The sequence below is a fragment of the Balaenoptera borealis genome (genome assembly GCF_965194805.1).
Source record: "Balaenoptera borealis genome assembly, chromosome: 15".
In the NCBI taxonomy this organism is placed as follows: Eukaryota; Metazoa; Chordata; class Mammalia; order Artiodactyla; family Balaenopteridae; genus Balaenoptera; species Balaenoptera borealis.
This window is the reverse complement of record NC_138871.1, coordinates 67896899-67911105: the sequence shown is the minus strand read 5'-3', so window position 1 is coordinate 67911105 and position 14207 is coordinate 67896899. Positions and strand designations below refer to the sequence as shown.

General features: G+C 42.6%; 1 long non-coding RNA gene across 1 annotated transcript in view; it reads right to left on the bottom strand.

The window, feature by feature from the left end:
- The window catches only part of LOC309611882, a 33396-nt gene that overhangs the window by 17655 nt on the left and 1534 nt on the right, over positions 1-14207 (bottom strand). Inside the window, exon 2 of the long non-coding RNA XR_014234811.1 lies at positions 1-14207. This exon is cut by the window's left edge and continues 17655 nt beyond it. This is a non-coding gene — a long non-coding RNA (uncharacterized lncRNA).

The window sequence follows — 14207 nt, the reverse complement described above, 5'->3', positions numbered from 1 at the left end:
TGTGCCTGCATCTGCATTCATGAAAAGAAGGTAATAACAACTGCCTCGTAGGATGATCAGCTAAAGTACTTTGCAAACTATAAAATGTGCTGGCAGGTTAGTGGAGGTGGGTTTAAATGAAGGCTGCTCTAGTGTCTCTCGCTAGCACGTGAGCTGTTGACAAGGAGGCCAGGTTGACACCTGTGCTGGGAGGCCGGGGGAGGGGGTGTGGAGCTGGCATTGAGGTGGTAGGCAGAGGAGGGGATGCCACTGACCCCATTCTCTGATCAGGGTCACTCTGATCTCAGGACACTCCACTCCAGTTGACATGCTTCACATGGGCTGCCTGTCCTCCGGGGTCCTGTGTCCTCAGAGGAGAGCCCTGAACCTCCCGGGCCAGCACCTGAGAGGCCTGAGTTTCAGTGATGTGGCCCAGCTCCCTCAGCCCCAGGGATCGTGGGCAGAATCCCTTCCCAGCCAGACAGCTCAGAACTGAAATGCTGCTGGTGAGGCTAAGTGCGACAGACCAAGGACCCCGTTGCTGCTCACCCCCAACCCGGCACTCGTCACAGTAACAACACTTTACAGTTCTTCCCAGGAGCGCAACTTCCCATCTCATTTGTGATTTTGTTCACCAGGCCAACAGTCCTGAGAGGGAGGTAGGACAGATACGGTTTTAACTCCAATTTTTTAAGATAAAGAGACTCTCAGCCAGCTTAACAACTTGTCCAAAGTCAAGCAGTAGTTAAAAAACAACAAGAACAACAACGACAAAACCCCAAGCAATTCAGAACCTGGTCTTATGGCCTTAAAGACACCACCTTGTGCTAATGTTTCTATCAAGGGAGATCTTCTATCTCTCTCCATCTTCTTTCTCTCTTTAATTTAAACTCCCGGCACAGACATATAAGGTCATCATTCTCAACTTATGTACTTTATCATCGTCAAGCTAAGCGAAGACCTTCTCTTGTTTTGTTTGATTTAATTTTATTTCCTTTTCCTATCATCCCCACCTCTTCTTACCCCCTAAATGGGCACACCCTCTGATTTGGTTGGTTGGTTCTTTCACTGACTGATTGATTGATTGATTGATTGATTCATCCATTTGTAGGCTTGAGCCAGATACATTTCTGACCAATAATGTGTTTATGATGCTATTAACAAGCATTTTTTTGTTATTGTTGTTCACAACTCATGGACCCTAATTTTGATTCCTTTTCTTCTACACTTCTAGTCATTTCCCATTTACATTTATATGCTTTACTCATCCCCTACTCCTGCATCCCTAAGTATATTACCTGCTACTTGTGCCTACTTAATTTGTTTTATTCTTATTGGCTTCTGATTTGTTTTATATTATTCTCGACTTTTTATCATCTTGGAGGTGTTTCCCTGCTCGTTTTGTATTATTTGTTTATTTACTGTACATGCTTCTGAGTCCTTCATCCAGGTTGGTGACAGTGATGTCCACAGTCAACACATTAGTCAGTCCTCACTATCACCTAAGGTCTGAGTAAGCTCCTTATAAGGCTGACAGTAAATCACTGAACTCTTGCTTTGATCTTGATTCTTTTACAAGTTTTACGTACTCTTTAGTAGTTGGATGCTGGAACAGTGGTGTCCAATAGAACTTTCCACGATAATGGAAATGTTCTATACTTTCGTGCTGCCCAGTATGGTAGCCACTAGCGACGTGTGGCTATTTGAGCAGCTGCAATGTGGCTTGTGTGACTGAGGAGCTAAAATTTAATTTTAATTAATTAAAATTAAAATTTAAATAGCTTCATATGGCTACCTATTGGAAAGCACAGATCTATTGCATTACTACTCCAAATGTAGTCCCTAGACCAGCAGCATTGCCATCTGGAATCTGGGAGCTTGTTAGAGATGCAGAATTTCAGGTACACCAACTTCTACTGAATTAGATCTGCATTTTAACAAGATTCCCCGTATGATTTCTATGCACACTGAAGTTTCTGCCCTCCCCCCAAGATTTACTGAGATATAATTGACATATAATTGTGTAAGTTTAAGGTGTACAATGATGATGATTTGATATACTTGTGTATTGTGAAATGATTACCACCATAGTGCTAGCTAACACCTGCATCACATCACATAATTACCATCTCTTTTTTTGTGGTGAGAACATTTAAGTTCTACTCTCGGCAACTTTCAAGTATAAATACAGTATTATTAACTATAATCACCATACTGTATATTAGATTCCCAGAACTATTTCATCTTATAACTGGAATTCTGTACCCTTTGACAAACATTTCCCCATTTCCCCCACCTCCAGCCCCTGGTAATCACCATTATAGTCTATTTCCATGAATTCAGCTTTTTAGATTTCATGTATAAGTGATATCATACAGTATTTGTCTTTCTCTGTCTGACTTGTTTCACTTAGCATAATGCCCTCAAGGTCCATCCATGTTGTCACAAATGGCAGGATGTCCCTCTTTCTCATGGCTGAATAACATTCATATATATATATAAAACATATGAATGGATGGAGAAGATGTGAGATTATATCTATATCTATATCTGTATCTCACATCTTCTTTACCCATTCATCCATTGGGAGACACTTAGGTTGTTTTCAATCTTGGCTATCCTGAATAAAATGCTGCAAAGAACATGAGAGTCCAGATTTCTTTTAGAAATCCTGTTTCCATTTCCTTTGGATATATACCTAGAAGTGGGGTTGCTGGACCATATGGTAGTTCTATTTTTAATTTTTAATTTTTTTATTTTTTTTATTTTTTTTAAATTTATTTTATTTATTTTTTTATGGCTGTATTGGATCTTCGTTTCTGTGCGAGGGCTTTCTCTAGTTGCGGCAAGTGGGGGCCACTCTTCATCGCGGTGCGCGGGCCTCTCATTACCACGGCCTCTCTTGTTGCAGAGCACAGGCTCCAGATGCGCAGGCTCAGTAGTTGTGGCTCACGGGCCCAGTTGCTCCGCGGCATGTGGGATCTTCCCAGACCAGGGCTCGAACCCGTGTCCCCTGCATTGGCGGGCAGATTCTCAACCACTGCGCCACCAGGGAAGCCCAATTTTTAATTTTTTTGAGAAACTTCCATACTGTTTTCCATAGTGGCTGCACCAATTAACATTCCCACCCACAGTGCAGAAGGGTTCCCTCCTCTTTACATCCTTGCCAGCATTTGTTATCTCTTGCTTTTTGGAGGACAGTCATTCTAACAGGTGTGAGGTAATATATCATTGTGCTTTTGATTTGAATTTCCCTGATGATTAGTGATGCTGAGTGCCTTTTCACCTGTTGGCCATTTGTATGTCTTCTCTAGAAAGATGTCTCTTTTAAAAAAAAAAATCAGAGCGTTTTTTTTGCTGTTGAGTTGTATGAGCTCTTTATATTTTTTGGATTTTAACCCCTTATCAGATATATGATTTGCAAATATTTTCTCCTGTTCTGTAGGTTTGATTTTTTTGCTTAATTTTTTTCTCTTTGAAGGTATTATGCATCTTTGTAAGAATGATACTCAAATACTTCATGGCTTGTTTTGTTTTTGCTATTTTGAAAAAAACTATGTTTTTCATATATTTTCTATTTTAATATACTTTTTATAGGTGATGTATCAATAGAAGAAAGATATTTGTGATATCTTCATTGAGCAAACGCTGAGCTTTCTTATTAGTGCTAATAATATTTTTATTATGTTGAGTTGTCAGTGTGGTCGGTCAGAGTTCTCTCTCTTTCCTTCCTATAGCTCTTATTTATTTTTCTGATTTTTATTGCTTTAGCTAAGTCTCTAGTACTATGCTGAGCCATAGCAATGATAACAGGCACCCTTGATTGTGGGGATGAATCTAAACTTTCTCCATGTAATATATATGTTGTAGACACTTAATATGTAGCCTTCATCAAGTTGAGAAGATATACATTTATTCTAGTTTTTTTGGAGACTTTTTTTAAAAATTCAAAAGTGTTTATTTGATACAAATGGTTTTCAAAATAAAAGTTCAAATGTTTTTCAAAACATTTCTTGAGATAATCATGAAATTTTTCTTCTTCTGTTCATTAATGGTAAAAATTACATTAATAGTTTTTTCTCACATTAAACTTTTCTGTATTCTAAAAATAAACCTTACTTGGTCATAACTTTTTAAATACACTGTTGGATACAGTTAGCTAATATTTTATGTAGAATTTCATATCAATATTCAAACATGAAATAGCCTTATAGCTTTTTGTTTCTTTTTTTTTTACCATCCTTATCTGACTTTGTAATGAAGGTTAGACCAGTCTTATAACAAAGGCGAAACTGACTTCTATTTTCTGGAACAGTTTGTATATGTCAGGGTATTATCTCATCCTTACCATTAGGTGGAACTTATCTGTAAAACCATCTGAGCCTAGGGCTTTTCAGGAAGAGGGGAGGTCTTTGATTACATTGTAATTCTTTATTGAATACTTGACAATTCAGTTTGCTGTTTATTACTGTTGCAACTTTGGAATTTCATATTTTTCCAGAATTGTATCAATTTTAATGTCTCCAAATTTCAATTTTTCATAATATTGTTAGTCTAAAGCTTTTTGTGCTGGTGTTTCTTTCAGTATTAATTGCATGTTTACATCTTTTTTTTTCTTCTTCTAACTTTGTCATATACTATTTGTATATTTTACAACCTTTTCAAGAAACCAGCTTAATGTCTTGTTGTTTCTGCACTCTGTCTCTCTGATTTCTGACATTATGTTATGTTTTCCTTTCCTCCCCTCCTCCTTCTCCTCCTCCTCCTTCCTCATCCTTCTCCTCTTCCTCCTTCTAGGTTTATTCTGGAGCTTTTTTCTAGCTTCCTGCATTGAAAAATTAGCTCTAAGAATGTTTCAAAAGGGGTTTGGAGGAAGCCCTCTGAAGCCTTATATACTTGATACTACTTGCATTTAAATGATATTTTGGCTGGATATAAAATTCTAGGTTTGAAGTCCTTTTCCACCAACATTTAAAATATTACTTCATTTCTTTCTTGTATGCATCTTTGTTATTGAGGTTTTGTATCATTCTGATTCTTTTTCCTTTTTCGTTGATCTACTTTTTCTTTATAAATATTTTGAGAATTTTCCTTGTTGTTAATGTTCTTAACTTTTACTACAATATTTCTAGGTGTGAGTTCCCTTTTTATCTATCTTGTTTAACACTGAATCCTTTCAACAGAAGTTTTATATTTTCTTTATTTCTACAACATTCTCAATTACGATACCTTCAAATATATCCTCCCGCCTTAATTCATTTTCCGATTCTGGCTCCAAAGTCTGTGATACTAACCACTTCACTATCCTCCCACTCTTGAAAAGAGAGTCAAGATTTTGTTGCCCTTGTCTGCTTAGGCACTGCCTCCTTCCCCCACACTAAAAGGCCATGATAGGGGCCTATTTTGCCTCTGTATTCTTAGTGTGTCAGTGCTCACTGTGTGTTGAATGAATGAATTAAGAGAATGGAGGAGTGGCAGTGACCACAAGGCTAGAGCAGGAGGTGCTGTTGCAGCCCGGGCAGCAACCAAGCTTCATGACAGTACTGTGTGCCCAAACCCAGGTGTATGACCTCTACAGGGTGGCAGCTCCTTTAGCAGGCCCCTCCCTGTGGGAGGAAACACCTAGGGCAGCCAGCCCCGCCCAGTCATGCTCTAAGATAATGACCTGGGGTAAGTACCTGCCATAGCTTCGACCAGCTCTCTATTTGGCTCAAAGCTCCCTTCTGGCAGCTGTGGGGCTCCCGATGTGAGGCTGGTCTGACTCCTTCCTGTCCAGCTGCGGGACCAATGGCAAGTTGCCCTCCTCTTTGACCCTCAGTGTTCTCTTCCATATCTTGGCGATAATGTTACTGCCCTTTCCAGCTTCCAGGGGTGTAAGGGGCAGCAAAAAAGATATTTAAGTGCTTGTAAACAGGGTGCTGCTCTCATCAGGGACAAACCACAGTGCATGTGAAACTCTCTGACCCTGGAGTCTGTGTTCAGAAGGGAGATCCCACATGGTGATATGTGGTCCTTGATCTAACCCTGCTTCCTTGGAGGGGGTCAAGACTCCCCACAGGTCTGTGGCTCTTCAAATCATTTGAAAGAAACCTCTGGGAGCTAGAGCCAACTCCAGGTGGGTGATTCCATCCACTCTTCACCCTCCTCTCCCACACCCTCACTCACAACCCTATACTGTATTACCTCACTCCATCCCCCCACCATCCCCTGCTCTGGTTTTATTGAGGCTCCATTCTGACCTTCCCTGCTTGTAAGAGGGTCCCACACCCAGAGCATTTCCCTTCCCCTCTGCCCAGAAGAACTTCTTTTGCTATGTATATACCTTATGACCTGCTCTCAGCTAGGCCTAAGCTGAGGAATTCAATCTAAGGGCTCCTTGGATGATATGGGCTTACTCCTCATAAATCATATATATATTCTTTCAGTAGGGCACCCATAGTCTTAACACAAAAGTAGAAATACCAGGTCTCTTGGCAGCCTGGTGGCAGGAAGAGGGGAGGGGTTGTTCCAAGCCCTTCAGATAACCCATTTAGGCTATTTTCTACCATCTCTTCAGTTTTATTTTTTAAGTAGATCTGATGCTCTTTCAATATTCCTCCTTTTCTGATCTTCTTTCATAACAGTCTTCCTTTTCTATAGCTTTATTTTAAGAGGTTTCAAGCATGAGGTAAGAAATTAGATTGATTTTCTTGGGCACCATCCAACCCTGAACTCAATGATTCTGTGAAATTTGCAACATGGTTAACGCTAAACTAGCACCACTGAGGACCACTAATGATTAAACCTGCAACAGTGTGGATGGTGCCCTTCTACCTAATGAGAAGATACAACACTAACCAGTAAGTTCTTTGTCTGGTGTTAAGATTACTGAGTTACTTTGACATTATCTAGTTTGAACATTCAAACTAGCCACATTCCTGGTGTGCCGTGGTAATCCTATCTTAGTAATGACAATAATAGATAACACACAATATACCAGTCACTTTACATACGTTAACTTATTTATTTCTTGTACTAATGCTGTGAGATAATTAATATTTTCATCCCTACATTACAGAAGGGAAAACTGAGGCATAGTAAGGTTAAGTAATTTACCCAAAATTGGAGTTGGTAAATGATGGAGCTGGGATTCAAACTCAGCAGAATGGCCTCTTTCCCATACTACCTCCTGAAGTTCAGAAAAGATTATTGTGCACCCCCCTATATGTAATTATGCTGTCATATCTCCTCATAGGAGACTATTGGAACCCTTTTCTTTGCCCCTTGTCATTATGATATGTGTCTGGGTTTTACCTTTTGCACACTGGGAAAAGTTGGAAGAATTAGGAGACCTTTGAAGGAGATAAGAAATACAAGTAAAGGGCTTCCCTGGTGGCGCAGTGGTTAAGAATCCGCCTGCCAATGTAGGGGACACGGGTTTGAGCCCTGGTCCGGGGAGGTCCCACATCCTGCGGAGCAACTAAGCCTGTGTGCCACAACTACTGAGCCTGTGCTCTAGAGCCTGAGAGCCACAACTGCTGAGCCTGTGCGCCTAGAGCCCGTGCTCCACAAGAGAAGCCACCGCACTGAGAAGCCCACGCACCACAACGAAGAGTAGCCCCCGCTTGCCGCAACTAGAGAAAGCCCGCACGTAGCAACAAAGACCCAACGCAGCCAAAAATTAAAAAAAAATAAATAAAATAAAAAAAAAAAAGAAATACAAGTAAAAATACTGAAGCTGCAATAAGAAATAGGGAGTAAGCAATGCTTGAGTAAAAGTGAGAAGGGTTGGAGAGGGGAGCAGAGGAGGAAATGAGGGGTCTTATGGAGGGTTTGGAAATCATAATCACATGTCATACAAAATGAAATGAATAAATAGGAACTTTCAAAATCATAAAGATGTCAAATTCATCTATGGAATTTTAATCGAAGTCCAACAGGGTGTTTTGTTTTGTTTGGAACTAGACAATCTGATCCCAAAAGTGATTTGGAAGAGGAAAGGGCCAAGAATAACTGAGAAGCAATTTTGAAAAAGTACAAGGTAGAAGAGCTTGCCTACCAGATATCAAGACTTATCATCAGAATATTTAGAAATGAAGACAGTATCATTTGGGCAAAAGGATAGACCAATGGAGCAGAATAGAGAGCCCAGCCACTGGCCCGCCTGTACTTGGAAAGAATACAAGGCAGAGATGTCACAAATCAGTGTGGATCTATTTAGTAAACGAGTCTTAAGGAGCAACTGTTTTCATATGGAAAATACAAAATTAGATTTCTACCCTAAATCAACCACAGGTAGATTAAAGAATTCTTCAATAAAAACAAAAAGCAAAAGTTTAAGATACAAGATGAAACTATAGAAAAATTCTTCATGACTTTAAGATAAAGAAGGATTTCTCTAAGAAATACACACACACAAATAGAAACCAGAAAAAATGGATAATTTTGACTACATTAAAACTGACTTCTACACAACAAAAGGCCACTATAACAAAGTGAAAAACAAGCCATAGCCTGGGAGAAGATATTTTCAGTGACTATAACATGTAAAGAAATCTCTAAAATTAATTAGAAAAAGATAAACAACACATGGGGGAAATGGGCAAAGAATATAAACTATTGATTTGCAGAAGAGGAACCCCGGAAGGTCAATAAAAATACAGAGAGATGCTTGCTTTCACTATTAATCAAAGAAATACCAATTAAAACAGTAATGTAATACCATACACACCCACCAGATCAGCAAAAATTTATGTTAGCCAATGCCAAGTGCTGGCAAAGATCTGTTATGTCATGGAGCCTCATTCACTGCTAGTGGGATTGTAAATTGATACAAGTACTCTGGAGAGCAATTTGGCTGTTACTAGTAAAGTTGTAGGTGGTCGTGTCCAGAAATCCCACTCCTAGGCGTACAGGCTTGTATGTATGCACAAGGAGACATGTATTAAGATGTTTGCTGCCACATGGAAACAACCTAAAAGTCCATGAGATTGGATGACTAAATTGTATTATAGTTATACAATGGAATACAGTACAGTGTGTGTCAGCATAGATGAAAATCACATAATTGTAATGCTAGGGGAGAAATGCACATTGCAGAAGATTATGATTCTGTACACACATACATATACATATATAGTTTAAAAGCTGGCACAGCATAGTAATACTTTATAATGTTTATGGATACATAAAAATGCAATAAATATAATAAAAAATATAAAAACATGCACGAGGATGATGAATTCAAAACAGTGCTTCACTCTGGGAAATGAGGGAGGAGAATGGAGTGGGGAAGAGGACAGAGGGAAACTCAGCTGTGTCTCTAATATTTACATTCTTTGAAGTAAAAAGACCTGAAGCAAATAAGACAATATGCTAATATTTTCTAAAGCTGATGTGGTCATCATTAATGCTGTCCACCAAATATTTCTGGCTCTCTGCCTTCCAGGCCCATGGTAAGATTGCATTTTACATTCACTTTGAAGTTAGGGGTAGCCTGGAGACTTTGGCCAATGAACTGAAGTGGAAGTCGGAAGTGGAAGTCTGAAGTGGAAGTGACTTACATTTCTGGTCTCAGTGCACAAAATTGTTGGCCAACATGGTAGCCCAGAGGAAAAGTTTCTCTCCTCCCCAGGCCCTAAGCAGACATGATATTTCCAGATAACCTGTGGAGTACAGGTGGATGAGTGAGAAATGAACCTTTATTGCTCTCGGCCACTGAAATTTGGGGATGTTTGTTACCACAGCACAACCAACTCTGTCCTGACTGATACAGCTGGGAAGTGTGTCCATAGGTGTTCACTGTATTAGTCTCTGATTTTATCTACATGTTGAAATATTACAAATACATTTTTAAAAGTTTTTAAATTGGAATGGATTAATCATTAGTTCACGGCACATTGTCTTTATTGGTCTGCGTAAGGCCCTTCTCTTATTCTATTAATTCTCGTTTTCTTAGTAAGTACCTCAGACTTGGGATGGAAGCAACGTTGAATGACAGGAGATCTTGATGTCTTGATAAAGGGAATGAATGATGGGCTCGCACTCCTAGCATGAGTCCAGATTTCCTCCAGTGCTCTCTGGTAGCCTATAGCATCTCTCGTCAGATTGTGGGAGCCAGACTTTCCAATTAGAAAGTCTCAGCTCTTCTCCAGAGAAATGTAAACAAGAATTGTGATGAATGCAATGGTCCCAATTGTTGCTGACTCTTTGTATGGTTTTAGAAAAATCATTTCACCCTTTGTTCCTAATTCTCTGATGTGTTGGAAAGTGCTAACCTTGCCCCCAGGGAGTTCCTTCCCTACCCACTTAGAGCCAACACCTGCCCTCCATCCCCACCAACCAGCAACTGTTTCCCCAGACGCAGGTCACCTCTAAGAGAAATGCTAAGAAAACTTTCCACACCTCGTGGCTCCCAGGTTCCTTTTGCAGGGCTGCCTGCAAAACCCTCAGGGAATGAAAACCCCAGAAAGAGAAGGAGGAAGGGGGCAGAGTGCTGGGAGAAGGAAGAGAAACTTGTGCTTCTGGCCAGTTCTGTTCTGTACTGTGCAGCGAAACACAAGCGGTGCCTGGAAGTCACCGTGAAATTTGATGCCTTTGAGAAGTTCCGTGGAAAGAATGACATCATGACCAACCACTCCCCCCCCCCACCCCACCTTTTTTCCAGTGGGAGTGAGAAATAAATAGACTGACACATTTTCCAGTCAGGGAGCGATTCTGGAGAGCAAGTTTACCTTGGCTCAGGAGCTCAGGTGGGGCTGTGAGAAACCTTATCTGTGCTTGCCCTGTAAACAAAGGGCCCTCCATCTCCCCGCAGCCTTGGCCACTGAGCAGGTGACCGCGGCAGGCAGGTGAGCAGGGCAAGCCACGGGCTGGCCAGAGCTACCGCAGAGCCAGCCTGGCCCCAAGCAGGCTGTGTTAGGTAAATATTGCCTAGATTTGACTGACAGACTCATTTACTGACTGTGGCTACCAAGAGAAATGCCATCAAATCCACCAGATTCAAAGGTAAAACAGACGTCCCTTAATTCGATGTTTCTCAAACTGTAATGTGCATATGGTCCCCTGGGGATCTCGTTAAAATGCAGCTTCTGATTCAGCAGGTTGGGGCAGGGCTGAGAAATTGCACTTCTAACAAGCTGCCGGGAGATGCTGATGGTGCTGGTCTATGGAGCACACTGTGAGCTAGCAAAGCCTTAATGTTGAGATGACCATGTGCATTTTACACAGTCGAAATAGTTACCATTTAAGGAGCTCCTTCTGACTCTGTGACAGGTGCTGTACCAGGTGTTTTCTGTCACTGACCTCTTTTACTCTTCATACCAGCTCTGCAAGGTGGGCATTATTATCCCTGCCCCTTCCTTGGCAGACAAGGAACTTGAGGCTAAGAGAGGTTAATTCCTGCTCTGTGTCATTTCCAAGAGCTTTCATTGCTATCTTCCCTCCCCTTCCCTGCGATCTGAAATAACCCAAAGACAAAGGATAATACACACCCTGTGTAGGGCTGGGCGTTGTCTGCTTGTGGTGATCGGCCCACTTGACACCCGAGAATGAATAATTCCTTTTGTACAGAATCATCAGGGCCAAGCATGGGAATTCAGGAATCCTGGAGTGAATGTTTGGCCCAGTAAGCCCTGGCCACAGTAGAGATAGTCACTCAGAAAGGTGGACACGTCTGGTTTTCAAATCCCTCTTGTACCGATGTGTTCACCCCTAGGAAATGCGGTTTAAGATTCTAAATACCAGGAGGAGATGCTTTGATGTGTCAGCTTGGAAAGAATGCCTCTTAAGGGCCATTTAGGACTGCAGGAGGGAAAAAAAATACCCCAGTTTGTGGAAACACCAGCGTGAAGGCAGTTGTAATTGACTGACCCACCTGGAGATATTTAAATACCTCCAAGAACTGTGATGTGCCCTTGCAAAACCCAGACAGCTTCCAGGTATGAACTTGCATCACGTCTGCATCTCAAGAAGGAAGGCAGTCCAACTAGCTGGTCCTGGCCACACACAGGGCAAAGTGGGAAAAATATGAGACTCTCCCCCAGACCCTTGGAAGACCTGAATTCTGGTGACCACTCAGGAAGTCGGACTGCTCTAGGACTCCATTAGCATTTGAACTTCATCCATAGTGGTTCAAAGATGCGACCATGATTTGTACTGCAGGGTGGGGAAGGCCAGGTTCAGGCCCTCCTGGAAGCCATTACAACTCCATCCTTGTTACACAGAAGAAAATACTCAGAGTAGCAAGTCCCAAGACAAATTGAAGGCCTCCAAAAAGTCACATTTAATTTTGTTATTTACATATTACATCATCCTAAAAAGTATTTGAGGGAGTTTACGGAAATCACATAAAAGAGAGCAAAGTTTAAAAAAAAATAAGGAGAGGGAGTATGGGAGGAAGGGAAAATAAAAGAAGAGGATTAAGCCTGGTGTGGTCAATACCTTATCAAATATTTTAAGGTCCCACGCACTTGGACTAAGTTATCTTAAATCGAGCTCTGACTTCCTAACCTACAAAGCAAAAAAGAAAAGCACGGACAGCACTCACTACACCTATGCTGTAAAAATGAAGCAACTGGTTCAGAGAAGCACAGCTATTCCTGGTGCTGAGGCTCCCCATGGGGCTTCGTGAGGGAGAACCAGAAGACACAGTGGAATGTCACCGAAAGTGTCCTCAGCACCAGCTCTGTGGGAAATCCCACGGGTTGTTTCATGGAGATGTTTCCTCTAATGCGCCCAGTGCAGGCTGACGGCCGTGCCAATGCCTAGTCCATCGAGAGCAATTGTGAAAGATTCCGGAATGACCCCTGCGGAGCTGGCTCAGTCCCAGGATAAAAATCAGAGGCAAGGAACTGCTCTGGGAATCTGACAGTCTGATTTCTAAGCACTCCCCGCGCCTGCCTCTCTGGGAATCTGAATTCAGTCTGCTCTCTTGTGCCCACCTCACTTAATTTTGGGGTGTGCGTCCTGAGCACTCCCAGCAAATCTGCAGACAATGAAGGTGAAGACGGGGGCACAACCTGTAGCCCATCCCCGAGCTGGGAGCAACGGTCTGCCCGCCATGACTTGCTGGGCACAGAGCAGTCTCTTTTCCTGGGAAAGCACACGCTGAGGAGCCAGAGGACCAGTGCTGGTCCTGAGTTCACGCTCACTGACTGTCAGAACTGAGGAAAGTCAACTCCTCTCTCTGGGCCTTAGTTCTGTTGCCTGCAAAAGGGAGAAGGTGGGCTGGCATATAATCTGTCCCTTCCCGGAGGATTCCCCAAGCTGTGGTCCTCTGCGATGCACGGCAAATGGAAGAGAGGCAAGAAAGCAAAGTTGCAAGCTTTGGGGTCTGTGGTAGAAATGGAAATGTGCCACCTGGATCCCCTTCAGGGGAGCACCTGCTGCCCAGCTGCTGGGAGTGGGGTCAGCAGACTGTGTCCAGCTCCCAGCTCCTTCAAGGTAAGCCTCGGCTGAAGCGGGCCTCCTCTCCCAAGATCAGGCCTTCCCCAGGACAGCCCACACTGCAGATGCAGGAGAAGAAAGGCCCAGGCATTTTGTCCCAATACGGGACACTCTGACAGGTAATATTTCCCCCAAAGCTCCCCATAGGCTTGGCTGAGATTTGTTGAGCCTGCATTAGACTTCCTTCTTGGCCCAAGCCTGCTTCTTCCCCTTCCTTTCATCAGTGTTGGCCCCAAACCCTGTCTCCACAGCTGCCTCTGAAGAACCCAGTCTGCAACAGCTTCAAAGCACCACGGTACAGAGACTTGCCAGACTTGACCTTTGGAACAGAAGCCTTAGCCACCAGGGACCCCAGAGTGAGAGAAACAACTAGTGTGGATGGTGTGACAACACTTATAGCCACAGCCGCAACTCAACAGGCAGTCATCACATGGACACCCCACCCATCTAAAACTGACATGATCCTCTTCTCCCCACATCATTCCCTTCTGGGCTTTGCTTTTCCAGCAGATGGTGGCAGTTTTCCAGTCACCCAAGCTCAAGAACTCCAAGACTTTTCCAATTCCCTCTCCCTTCTGCTCTCACGTCCAAACAATTACCGAGTTCTAAAGCCTCCATCTCTGCATGGCCTCTCACTTTGTCATCCGCACCTCCCATGGACACAACCTCTCTCTTGGGCCATCACAGCAGGTCCCCTTCTGACCTCCCTTGCTCCAGCTTGCCCCTCCTTACTTACCGTCAGATGGTCATCCCAGTGCCGGCTCCTGTCACGGTGATGGCCCCCACTGCTCCCCGTCATTGCT